The sequence below is a fragment of the Megalobrama amblycephala genome, linkage group LG13 (assembly GCF_018812025.1).
Source record: "Megalobrama amblycephala isolate DHTTF-2021 linkage group LG13, ASM1881202v1, whole genome shotgun sequence".
Lineage (NCBI taxonomy): Eukaryota > Metazoa > Chordata > Actinopteri > Cypriniformes > Xenocyprididae > Megalobrama > Megalobrama amblycephala.
This window is the reverse complement of record NC_063056.1, coordinates 36360313-36373660: the sequence shown is the minus strand read 5'-3', so window position 1 is coordinate 36373660 and position 13348 is coordinate 36360313. Positions and strand designations below refer to the sequence as shown.

The 13348-nt window shown below is 43.3% G+C and overlaps 1 pseudogene; it reads right to left on the bottom strand.

Moving 5' to 3' along the window:
• Positions 1–4453: 4453 nt before the first annotated feature.
• LOC125280819 lies at positions 4454–5301 on the bottom strand (annotated as a pseudogene).
• Between the last annotated feature and the right edge of the window lie 8047 nt (positions 5302–13348).

Below are 13348 nucleotides of genomic sequence, written 5' to 3'. Positions count from 1 at the left end.
GTGCTAGATGTGTCCACTTCAGAGAGTTAATAGCAATGAATGTCAACAATCACCTGTAAGTCATGTTAATGTGAAACAGGCCTTACAAAACAGGAAACTGAAATTACATTTATAGTTGGCTATCACTCGCAAAAATATGTAGGCCTAAATTTAAGATTTATGTATTTGAATTGCATATCAAATTCCCATTCATTTGGATTACACACAAACTAATAAACTTAACATGATGCATATCATACAAGAAACAGGTAAGATGTCTGTCATAGTATAAACTAGGGGTGTAACAATATATCATGTCACAATATATCACAATACAAAAATGTAACAATATTGTTACCATGGATAGTGACAATATGTGTATAGTTAACAATATTGACAATATTGTGTATAGTTAACACAAAATGAAAATTACTGTGTGAGGGAAAAAATCAAGTTTACAGAGTTTAAGTGTCAGTACTACATTAAACTACTAAATATAATGTTGAATATATGGGGGGAATATTTGTGGGTCCTGATAATGCCAAATGTCTTGTGTTACCAGTGAAAAGTGGCCTACATCAGTGGTTCCCAGCCCTGCACATTTTGTATGTCGCCCTCATATAACACACCTAACTCATTAGTAGAGACAGCAAGACCTGAAATGGGTGTGTCAGAAATAGGGAGACATACAAAATGTGCAGGGCTGGGGGTCCTCCAGGACAGGTTTGGGAACCACTGGCCTACATTATCTGTATCAGTTCAGCTAAGTGACAACGTCCTCATCTACAAACTGCTTACCTGTGTTGTCCCTGTCTTTGTGCCTCTGTCTTTAAATAAACTACGTGTTTACTGTGACCCTCTTGTTCCCGTCTGTTGTCTGACAGAAGACCAGACCACATGCAGGGCTCCACGAACACAGGTGAGGATCCCTCACAACACCTCCACCGAGCACTTCACCTCCAGTCAGGCGTGAACTACCTGGGTGTCCAGATCCCGGAGAGGTGTGAGCTAAGTCCATGAGGGGTTGACGGTGAGTAGGTGGTACATAGAGTCGCCCCTCAGGACCTCCCAGCGGAGCAGGGTCGGTGAGTTAGCCTCGGAGATTTGTTGGTTAACGCTTCACTTCCTTGGTTACATCATCGACTTACATGGCATCAAGATGGACCAGAGGAAGGTGGGCACCATTCAGAACTGGCCACTTCCATCCACAGTCAAGGAGTTACAATGTTTCCAGGGTTTTGCCAACTTCTATAGACGCTTCATTCACAACTACGGTCTTCTCAGTGCACCCCTCACTTCATTCCTGAAAAGCCGGCCCAAGTCTCTGTCCTGGAACCCATCTGCCCAAGAAGCCTTCCATCTGAAAGAAGCTTTCCAAACCGCTCCGATCCTGGTCCATCCCAATCCAGAACTGCCCTTCATCGTAGAGGTAGATGCCTCTTCCACCGGGGTCGGAGCAGTGTTGTCACAGCGGCAGGGTGAGCCACTACGACTCCATCCATGTGCCTTTTACTCTAAGAAGCTATCCTCAGTGGAGCAGAACTACGATATCGGGAACCGGGAACTTCTTGCCATCAAGTTAGCCTTGGAGGAATGGAGACACTGGCTGGAGGGGGCTATTCATCCATTTGAAGTCATCACTGACCATCGTAACCTCGAATACCTACGGGAAGCCAGAAGACTCAATCATCGCCAAGCTCGCTGGGCTCTGTTCTTTACAAGATTCAACTTCACTGTAACCTATCGTCCTGGAGATAAGAATGGTAAAGCTGATGCCCTATCTCGTTTGTACCAACCTGATCCAGAGAATACTGACCCAGAACCCATCCTCCCTCCAGCCATGATCGTCAGTCCCATCCAGTGGAGCGTTAACCAACAAATCTCCGAGGCTAACTCCACCGACCCTGCTCCGCCGGAAGGTCCTGAGGGGCCAACTCACCGTCAAACCCTCATGGACTTGGCTCACACCTCTCCGGGCTCTGGACACCCAGGTAGTTCACGTACCCTCTCGCTCCTGCAGCAACACTACTGGTAGCCGTCCATGCCCCAGGATGTCTCCCAATATGTCAAGGGATGCTCAGTCTGTGCCATTGCTAACACTCCTAGGAAACTCCCAGAGGGTAAACTGGTTCCTCTACCTATCCCTCAAAGACCGTGGACTCACCTGGGTATCGATTTCATGACGGATCTTCCTCCCTCCAGTGGTTACACCTGTGTCTTCTTCGTCGTAGATCGATTCTCCAAAACCTGCAAACTCATCCCTCTCAAAGGACTGCCTACTGCTTTCGAGGCCGCTGAGGCTCTATTCCATCATGTGTTCTGCAACTTTGGAATTCCAGAGGACATTGTCTCGGACCACGGACCCCAATTCATCTCTCAAGTCTGAAAGGCCTTCTTCAAGCTCCTAGGAGTGTCAGTCAGCCTGTCATCAGGATACCACCCTCAAACCAACAGCCAGACTGAGCGGAAGATCCAGGAGATCGGGAGATACCTGCGGGTATACTGCCACCGGAACCAGGACAGCTGGAGCCAGTTCCTGCCCTGGGCGGAATATGCCCAGAACTCCCTCCGTCAATCCACCACAGGGCTCACCCCGTTCCAGTGCATCCTGTGTTTCCAACCTCCACTCTTACCATGGTCGGGTGAGCCCTCGGAGGTTCCAGCTGTCAACCACTGGTTCCAGCAGAGCGAGAGAGTGTGGGACTCAGCTCATGTACATCTGCAACAGGCAGTTCGGAGACATAAGGAACAGGCTGATGCCAGAAGAGGCCCAACTCTGCAATACCAACCTGGCCAGAAGGTATGGCTCTCGACCCGGGACATCCGTCTCCGACTGCCCTGTCGCAAGCTGAGTCCCCGGTACATAGGTCCATTCACCATCCAGAGGCAGCTCAACGAGGTCACCTACTGGCTCAACGTACCCCCAGAGTATCGCATCTCACCTTCATTCCATGTTTCACTGTTAAAACCTCACACCGAACCCTTGTCTCCTCCTTCCACAGATCCTGGTGACGATGTGGTACCTCCTCCTCCCGAGATCATCGAAGGCGAGAACATCTACCGGGTGCAGACAATCGTTGACTCTCGAAGGCGGGGTCCAGTGCTGGAATACCTAGTCGACTGGGAGGACAACGGCCCCGAGGAGCGGTCCTGGGTAAATCGTCACGACATCCTTGATCCATCGCTGCTTACTCAGTTCCACCAAGACCATCCTGACTGTCTTGCTCCTCGGGGTCGAGGTAGACCCTGTCGTCGGCATCCCATCCGGTTGTCAGGAGCCGCCCATGGTGGAAGGGGTACTGTCACGGAGTCAGTTCCCACCACCAACACACAGTGCGCATCGTCACCGGACCTCCACACTCCGCCCACTCGTTCCCAATCACCCGAGTTCTAATTGACAGCACCTGAATCCCATTCCACCAGCACTATAAAGACTCGCACTTCCCTCACATCGGTGTCTGGTCTTGTTTACACTTACCTGGACTCCTTACCCCTCTGATGTCTTTGTGTTTCCACTCCAGCGTCTCGTCTTGTCTTCAGTCTTCCAACAAACCTGTTAAAGAGAAAGGACCCTGTATCAGTTCAGCTAAGTGACTGTCATCAACGTGCTCATATCTACAAACTGGGTTTTGCCAACTTCTATACACTTACGGGCACAATTTTTATACACTTAACGTTACATCCCTAGTATAAACTGAATGTGTTTTAAATGCACAATAACCAGGTTTATATATTTATCATCAGTAAATGAAATTTGTTACAATCTCATACATTTTACCTAATTGAATATTACTTGTTCCACAGCTGACTATATATTAACCATGTTCATACTTTTTAACTGAATACATTTAATTGTTTCACAATGAACTGATTGATGCTGATTCTAAGCAATTTGAATAAATACATTTATAAAATATGATTATTTAAATAAAATCAAATAGATGCAAATGATTTTATGAGTACAGACATCAAACCTGTTTCATATATGACTGACAGATATGCATCACGTTTATGTTGTTTGTAGCAGTGTATTACAAATGGATGGAAATTTTATATGCAATTCAAAAACATAAATCTTACTTTTTGGCCTAAATATTTTTATTTTTTAGTGTATAATCTTGAAAAAAAATTTAAACCAGTAAACTTCTGAACCTAAGTTGTTTCTTAGAAATGTAGAAATTCAACTTTGAACTGACATGAATTTTTAAAGGGTGTATTTTAGTCTGAAAACATGATGAGCTTTCTGCTGTGCAGACATGTGCATTAGTTTCCTGAGACGTGTTGCCTTGGGCTGTTTTATGGCTGATGAGGAACAGATACTGTCAGTTTGGGTTATTCTCATGCAGGCTAAATGGGGAAGCACTTTTCTTTGCCAGTATACCATCCAGTCTCATTGCTTCAGTTTTTATTACTACAAAGCATTGGTTTATATAACATCACAACATTTAACATGTTCTCTGCCTAATTAGTTATATTATAACATTATGATGTGCAAACATGGCAAATATAGATCTCAAATAGCCAGCCTATTTTGTATGAAAATATGGCAGTATATCAGATACAGTAGATCAGGAATACAGTTGAAGTATATCTTGCATCTAAAATGTATATATATATGTTTATGTCTAAATCTTCTCTGCATGCACACAGACATTCACGTTCTTGTGTTTGTCCCAGTAGTGACATTCTTTAGGAAAACTGGACACAGCAAAGCTCTCCTTGTGACGACTGATGGCATGAACAGAAACCCAGCTAACTGCTCCTCCAGAAACTCCACGACAGCTTTGGCATCTCCCTTCCTCGCAGGACCTTCCATCATCTGTTTTATGCTCTCATTGGGCACAGGCTGAGGGGCGCTGTAGAACGAGACCACCAGTTTATGTAATTTCCTTGAGACACTTAAAAATAACTCTGTCCGGCCACACACTGAAAGTTTTGTCCAGCTCTCAATTTTCTAATTTTGCCCAAGTTACCAACGACTCTGATGGACCAGCTCACCCAGTCGTACTTCTTCACCAGGAAGTCCAGCAGTTCCTTGGCCGTTTCCTGGAGGTTCCCATCCTCTCTCTCCTTCACAAGCCTCTTGATGTCCAGTTCAGCTTGCTCTGGAAATGAATGCACGCATTTCTCTATCGTTTCCTTCATTTCTCAATTCTCAGTTTCTTGGATTTTCACACTCCAATATTGAATCTTCTCCTGCTCAGCCTCTTCGCCCTGAGTAAGGAAACAATATCCCAGCAGAGCAATTATTCCCAGGCAGAGCAGCTCGTTCAGCCTGACGCAGCTCTTCAACAGCGCTGGCCAGCACCTCGGCTCCTCTCTCAAACATCTCCATTACTGCTTCAATCGCCTCCTTCTTCTGGGCTACAACCCTCTCTAGTGGACTGGACATTTCTAAAAACAAACAAAAAGCAATTACAAAAAAGAGGCCTTTCTTTCTTTTACTAAGCCAGATACAAAATTTCTTTACACAGTGTTGCATAATGTAAAATAAAATGGTTGCAAATATTTTAATTGATCAGAGGTTGTTCTTTCAAAGCTAAGAACACTTTCTTATTTATTGCTTAAAGGGGACCTATAATGCCCCTTTAACAAGATGTAAAATAAGTCTCTGGTGTCCCCAGAATGTGTCTGTGAAGTTTCAGCTCAAAATACCCCACAGATCATTATAGCTTGTCGAATTTGCCCCATTTGGGTGTGAGCAAAAACACGCCGTTTTTGTGTGTGTCCCTTTAAATGCAAATGAGCTGCTGCTCTCGACTGCTTTCCAGAAGAGGGCGGAGCTTTAACATCTCTGGCTTCAGTTGCTCAACAACAACAAAGCTGTAGAATCTCACACAGCCAAAATGACGATTGTCAGTGTTGTAAAGGCTCCTTTACAAGAGGGCTTTTATTTTGACATTGCACTTCATCTTCCAGCAGAGCAATGTGAGTTAATCTGCTGTTGCCTGCTGAACTGTTATGCTGATGATCACTGAAAGGACATTTATTGCTGTTTATTGGTGATATTTGCTGCAGAATTACTTCAAGGTGTTAGTCATTGACCTGCAAGTAAGCCTGTTTGCCTCATTTTTGTGTCTATTGAGATCGGTATTGAGTTATTTATAGCTGCGTCACACGCGCATGTAAAGACAAATGCCCGTAGTCATGGTTTCTGTTAGTTTAGCTCAATGACGCTGTTTCACATGTGATTTATTTCTTCTGTTTGTGTATGTATAACACTGCTTCGGTTTACAATGATAAGTTTGTGACGTGATTTTGATATTGTGTGCTGTTTATACCAGACGAGTGATCACACTATAATTATATCTGCGATTATATCCATATATGTTTATTATGTTAGATGATCGCTTATGGCTTACGATGTAGATTTTCCCTCTTGAATATTATATTATAATGGAGAAATGTTATTAATGAGGATTTAATATACTTTGACTGCCTTTATGTACCAATGGATGTTTATTATTGTATATTTGTTAAACTATTTGTAGATTTTCATTATCCTTTATTGTATTTCTTATGTTCCAGACTAATGCCTCTACTGCCTGTAACTGATACCTACCTGTACCTCTGCGGCTTATATCTTTATCAATACATCTTCTAAACCTGAGCACCTGTCTCCTCATCCTTATATCTATTGTGCTCTGACCGGCACCCAGAGAGGTTCACTCAGACAATAACAAATCAGATCCTGACAGTCAAAAGTCTCTCCAACATTGTGGTCCTTTGAGCCGGATTGAGTGTTCCTCTCTGATATGATGGACTCTGATGAGGAGATTGTTGGCGGAGCTCGCCCAAAGTGCCTGATTCGTCCTCCAGCCTACCTTCAACATTATGAGGTGCAGTTTCCCGGAGGCAGACCTGTCTCAGAGCCTGATGTTTCCTGCACCGTGGAGACTACTGTACCAGCCTGGACCCTGTCTCTTCAGCCATATGTTGGGGACTGAGCTCATCCAGATGGTTCACAGATCCTGTCATTCAGTCGTAAGCCTACTCAGCCTGCTGTGTGCCCTCAGCCAGTCCCTTCCTCACCCTCAGCAGCTGATTCAGTTGCTTCTGCACATCTCAGTGAGCTACAGCACCAGCGCCACGAGCGTGCAGCCTTTCAAGCAGACCTGAGAGAGTTGAGAGCAGTTCATGCAGAAGTTAGAGAGTTAGTTCTAGAAGCACAGTCCCTTAGAACAGACCTTAACCAAGCCAGAGGTCAACCTCTTTCGCCAGTGCAGTCCTCTGCATTACAGTGGTCAAATCCTCCAGAGAAGCCCTGTGTGTCCACCCCTGTAGTAGATTGTGGTACTTTCCCTGATCTTCCTCCGCCACCTTGGCCTGAGCCTGATGCAGGTTTAGCTAGAAAGTTAGGTGACTTAGAGTTGTCCGATGCAGCTACTTCCTATCGGCCTGCAGTCTCAGGTTCTCAGCAGTATCCTTTTGTGCTCCCTCCCACTCGCTCACTCCCTCCTCAGCCTAGTGTTGTTCCAGATGCTGATGAGTTTCCTCCGCCACCTACTCCTCAGGATCTTAGAGAGTTGCTCACTCCTAGTGCCATGCCCTTGCCTACCCACCACCAGTCGACACCTGCCTATTCTAGTCTCCCAGCTTTTCTTCCTCAGGCAGAGCCTAGGGTGCACCATCCCTAAGTTTACTCGTCCAGATCCTAGTGAATTCGCTCACCTTCGCATAGCCCTAGAGAACCTGCTCCCCCCAAATGGTACTAAGCTGTTTAAGTACCAGATCTTAGTGAATCACCTTAAGCTCGAGGAAGCTAAGATGATAGCTGATGCTAACTTAAATTCCGTCACCCCTTTCACAGATACTATGAGAGCACTTTATGAGAAGTACGGTCAGCCACATCAGTTAGCTTTGCGGAAGATAGCTAGTGTTCTTGATAGTCCTGATGTAAGACGAGGTGATATCCCAGCCATTCAGAGATTCGCTTTCCAAGTCCAGTCCCTAGTCGGCATGCTGAGAACTTTAGGACATGATGGGGAGTTAGAGTTGAGTTGTGGTTCCCACGTTGCACGCCTTCTGAGCAAGCTTCCCCCAGAGCAGAGAGCAGAGTTTCATCGCCACATGTTTCGTCAGCCTGGTTCTACCCCTAACCTAGTTGATTTCTCTAATTGGCTTCGTTACGAGACCTGGTGCCATAGTTATGATACAGAATTGACGTCCAAAAGCTCACATACTGGAAAGAGATCCGTTGCTATCCTGCATGGAGTTGGAACACCCTCAGCCCCATCCTCATCCTCATCCCCTTCCCAAGTTGAATCTTCCATGCCTCGTAGGGGTTCCGTTCAGCCAGTCAAGCCTGTTAGAGCAAAGCGCTATTGTCCTTTCTGTGATGCCTCTGAGCATTACCTGAGTCAGTGTGCTTCATTCGCACAGCTTACTCCTGATCAAGTTAAGACCTGTATCCGTAGCCATAATCGCTGTTGCCGTTGTGCCAGATCCCATCATGCAGCCCGATGTGACCTGAAGAAGCCCTGCAGTTTTTGCCGTGGCTTACATCTTCGCTCCCTTCACGATGTGAATGTCAGTCCTTCCTCTATCGAAGACTCCACCACTGTGGAAAAGAGCTGCCTTATGAGCTTCTCCTCAGATAGATTCTTCTTGGATAAGCCCTTCCATTAGCGGCCGTGTTATGCTTAAGGTGGTTCCAGTACACCTGCATTATGGATACCTTTGCCCTCTTGGATGATGGATTGGAGTGAACAATCCTGTTTTCCACTGCCGTTGAAGCCCTGGGCATTCAGGGTGTTCCAGAAGATCTTCCGTTACGGACCGTCAGAAACGATGTTCAGGTCATTCATGGTCGTTCCATATCCTTCCAGATTTCTCCTGTCTATCGACCACAGATCAGCTATCAGATCAGTCATGCTTTTACGGCTGATCGCCTTAACCTGTCGCGCCAGTCCTATCTTGTGGATCAGTTAAGGCGCAAGTACAGACACTTGAGAGTCCTTCCCATCCGTGCCCTTGCTGATGTCCATCCATTGCTTCTTATTGGTTCCGGCCAGCCCCACCTTATAACCCCTACTGAGCCTGTTCGATGGGGCGGCCCAGGAGCACCAGTAGCTGTTCATACCCGCTTAGGATGGACACTTCAAGGCCCTGTTCCTTCTATGGGTTGTCCTTCTACTCCTCGCCAGTGTCTGCTTACCTCTTTGGTACCTGTTCAAGATGAGCTCCTCCATCATGTTCAGAGGTTGTGGCAGTTAGATACAGTTCCTAACAGTGAGGGTAGAGACGTTACTCGTTCTAAGCAAGACCAGGAAGCCATTCAACTGCATGACCTCAAGACCATTACTAGGGCTGTCACGATTATGAAATTTGGCTGACGGTTAATTGTCTAATAAATCATGGCGATTATGACGATTAATTGCCTGTTTTAGAGCTATGACGATTAATTGTCTGTTTTATTGCTATGACATTTAATTCTCATACATTTTTTGTTTGTTCATGAAATAATTTTCACACATTGTTGTGATTATTTAAATTAAATTTGATTAAATTTTAAAGTTTTTCCAAGCAGTAAATATTAATACACAATACACATAACAGATCCTTGATAATAGCATCCTTTACTTCCCTGTATAAATTTGGAATTGCTGTTTTTGACATGTAAGTTTTACCTGGAAGGTCATATTGCTTGTCGAAGTTTTGCAGCATTTCTTTAAATGCTGATTTTTCGACTGTATTGAATGGCTGCATTTCCTTTGCTATGTATCGCGTTACACCTCAGTCAAAGAGCACCATCTGAAACTGTCTCGTTTATACTTAGTTGATCGCTCAAAAGCCTGCGTTATAGGCAATTGACGAGACTGATGCGCGGTCGCGGATGTCTTCATGATTTCGGCGAATTCTGTGGAGTGATGTGTCTTCAGGTGAGTCCGTAAGTTTGTGGTGTTAGTGCTTTTCACGGATATTTCTCTTTTACACATATGACATATTGCCTTCTCAATGTCCTTTGGTTGCCCTTTGTCATCTGGTTTGAAACCAAAATACTTCCAGATCGGTGCCATCATATTCGGCTTTAAAACTAGATCCATTTTACCCGTGGATGTACAACTCTGATGATACTGACATCAGAGCACTGTATTGCGTGCAGCCAGAGTGGTGGATGTAGGGATGCTGCAGGTGCTGCAGCGCCCTCTTGTGTTTTTTAGAGAGAGATGTTCTTGTGTTTTTAGAGAGAAATGTGTGCATCATCTCGGACTTCGCTGTGATCTAAAATCACCGCGATGAGGTCAAACAATCGCAGTGAGACGATTATTTAATTATTGTGACAGCCCTAAACATTACCCAAGAGATAGAGGGTGTTCATCGCCTAGCCACTTCCCTTCTTCGTCATAAAGACATGCCCTTGTTGAATGCTCCAAGAGATTCAGTCTTGCCTACCCTCCGCAGCGTGGAGTGACGTCTACTGAAGGATCCAGAGAAAGCAGAGACCTACCGAACAGAGATGCATAAACTCCTTGAGACTGGAGCTGTCCGTGTGGTACCAGATCCTGCTCCTGTTACCCCTGAGTGTTGGTACATTCCACACCATATTGTTAGCCACAATGGAAAGTCCCGCCTCGTCTTCAATTGTTCTCATCAGTACAGAGGTCAGAGCCTTAATCAGTACTTATTGCCCAGACCTACCCTTGGAGCCTCATTGTTAGGTGTCCTCCATCGTTTCCGAGACATTCCCAGATCCTGGCCGATCGATTCTGGTCCAGATTTATCCAGGATTACCTTCCTAGCCTACAAACCAGACACAAATGGCAAGCCTCGCCACCTGAATTACAAGAGGATACCTATATCATGATTGTTGACCCTCAGTTGCCTCGAGGTTTATGGCCTGTTGGTAAAGTCGTTCAGACACACCTGAGCCCTGATGGCCATGTCAGATCAGCAGATGTGCAGATCAAGGGTCAGATCTATACCAGACCAGTAGCCCGTTTGGTTGTACTACCAACGTTGCCTTCAGATGATCCTGGGGTCCCCAGCCCTCCTAAATAACGTCGCCTTTCCTGAATACAAAGATGCTTCTCATCTTTGGGGGCGGCTGTTGTAAAGGCTCCTTTTATTTTGACATTGCACTTCATCTTCCAGCAGAGCAGTGTGTGAGTTAATCTGCTGTTGCCTGCTGAACTGTTATGCTGATGATCGCTGAAAGGACATTTATTGCCTTTTATTGGTGATATTTGCTGCAGAATTACCTCAAGGTGTTTGCCTCATTTTTGTGTCTATTGAGATCGGTATTGAGTTATTTATAACTGCGTCACATGCGCATGTAAAGACATGCCCGTAGTCATGGTTTCTGTTAGTTTAGCTAAATGACGCTGTTTCACATGTGATTTATTTCTTCTGTTCATGTATGTATAACACTGCTTCGGTTTACAATGATAAGTTTGTGACGTGATTTTGATATTGTGTGCTGTTTATACCAGACGAGCGATCACACTATAATTATATCCATTATATCCGCGATTATATCCATATATGGAGTTATGTTTATTATGTTAGATGATCGCTTATGGCTTACGATGTAAATTTTTCCCTCTTGAATATTATATTTCATGGAGAAATGTTATTAATGAGGATTTAATATACTTTGACTGCCTTTATGTACCAATGGATGTTTATTATTGTATATTTGTTAAACTATTTGTAGATTTTTCATTATCCTTTATTGTATTTCTTATGTTCCAGACTAATGCCTCTATTGCCTGTAACTGATACCTACCTGTACCTCTGCGGCTTATATCTTTATCAATACATCCTCTAAACCTGAGCACCTGTCTCGTCGTCCTTATATCTATTGTACTCTGACCGGCACCCAGAGAGCTTCACTCATACAATAACAAATCAGATCCTGACAGTCAAAAGTCTCTCCAACAGTCAGTAACGGTGTTCAAACCGGAGTCGGACACTGATGGAGAGTGTCCGAGAAAGTCATTCTTTTTTGCACACAAACAGTATTCTTGATGCTTCATAACATTAGGGTCATGTGGACTCTTTTAACGATGCCTTTGCTACTTTTCTGGACCTTGAATGTGGTACTTACCTTGCTTTCTATGGGGGATCAGAAACCTCTCGGATTTCATCAAAAATATATTAATTTGTGTTCCGAAGATAAACAAAAGTCTTAAGGGTTTTGAACAACATGAGAGTAAATAATGACAAAATATAAACGGTAACACTTTACTTGAAGGGGTGTGCATAAGACTGACATGACATGTGTCATGAATATGAAGGAGGTTTTAAGAATGTTTATGACAACTGTCATTAAGTGTCATTCGCTCAATTATGTCATTTTTAATGCAAAGATGACATTGTTTGAGATGTCCGAGTTATGACAACTTGACATAAACCAATACATCGTAACCTGTCAGTGTCTTTGTCATGACAACTTGACATCATTTAGCTTTATGGGTTAACATTACATTAAACTGTCATGTCATTGGTTTTGACATGAGGCCATTATAATAGTGTCATAAATATGTATCTTGAGCTCAAGTACAGTGGTACAAATTGAACTTGTCATTAAAATGTCATTAAGTGACAATACTCTGACAAATAATTTTATAACAGCGTCATGACTAATTTTCATTTCATGTTTTTTTTTTGTTTGTTTGTTTGTTTGTTTTTTTAAGTTTCCTCCAACAGAAGGTCAGATAATAGACAATTTCAAATTTCGTAAAAAAGATGACACTGTTATAAAATAATGGTAACACTTTATTTTAGGGTCTTTTAACTAGTTGCTTATTACTATTAGCATTCATATGGCTAAAATATTGGCTGTTTATTAGTACTAGCTATTAGTACTATTAGTACTAGTATAAGCACATATTAATGCCTTATTCTGCATGATCTTATTCTACATTCTATACCCAATACCTAAACCTAACAATTAACTATAATAAGCAGTAAATTAAGAGTTTATTGAGGGAAAAGTCATAGTTAATCGTTTATATATGTGTTCCCTATACTGAAATGTTACCAAAATAATGTAATGTAATGTTAACCCATAAAGCTAAGTAGTTTTTTAAGTTTGATAATTAATCTGCTATGTCATGTTTATGACAGGTTATGATGTTTTACTAATGTCACGTTGTCATGACAAAGACACTGACAGGTTATGATGTGTTGGTTTATGTCAAGTTGTCGTAACAAAGACATCTCAAATAATGTCATCTTTGCATTAAAAATGACATAATTGAGCGAATGACACTTAATGACAGTTGTCATAAACATGCATAAAACCTTCATATTCATGACATGTGTCATGTCAAGATTATGAAGGTGTCATGTCAGTCTTATGCACACCCCTTCAAGTAAAGTGTTACCATATAAACAAAAAAAGCAAAGCAAAGTCTCTCTCATT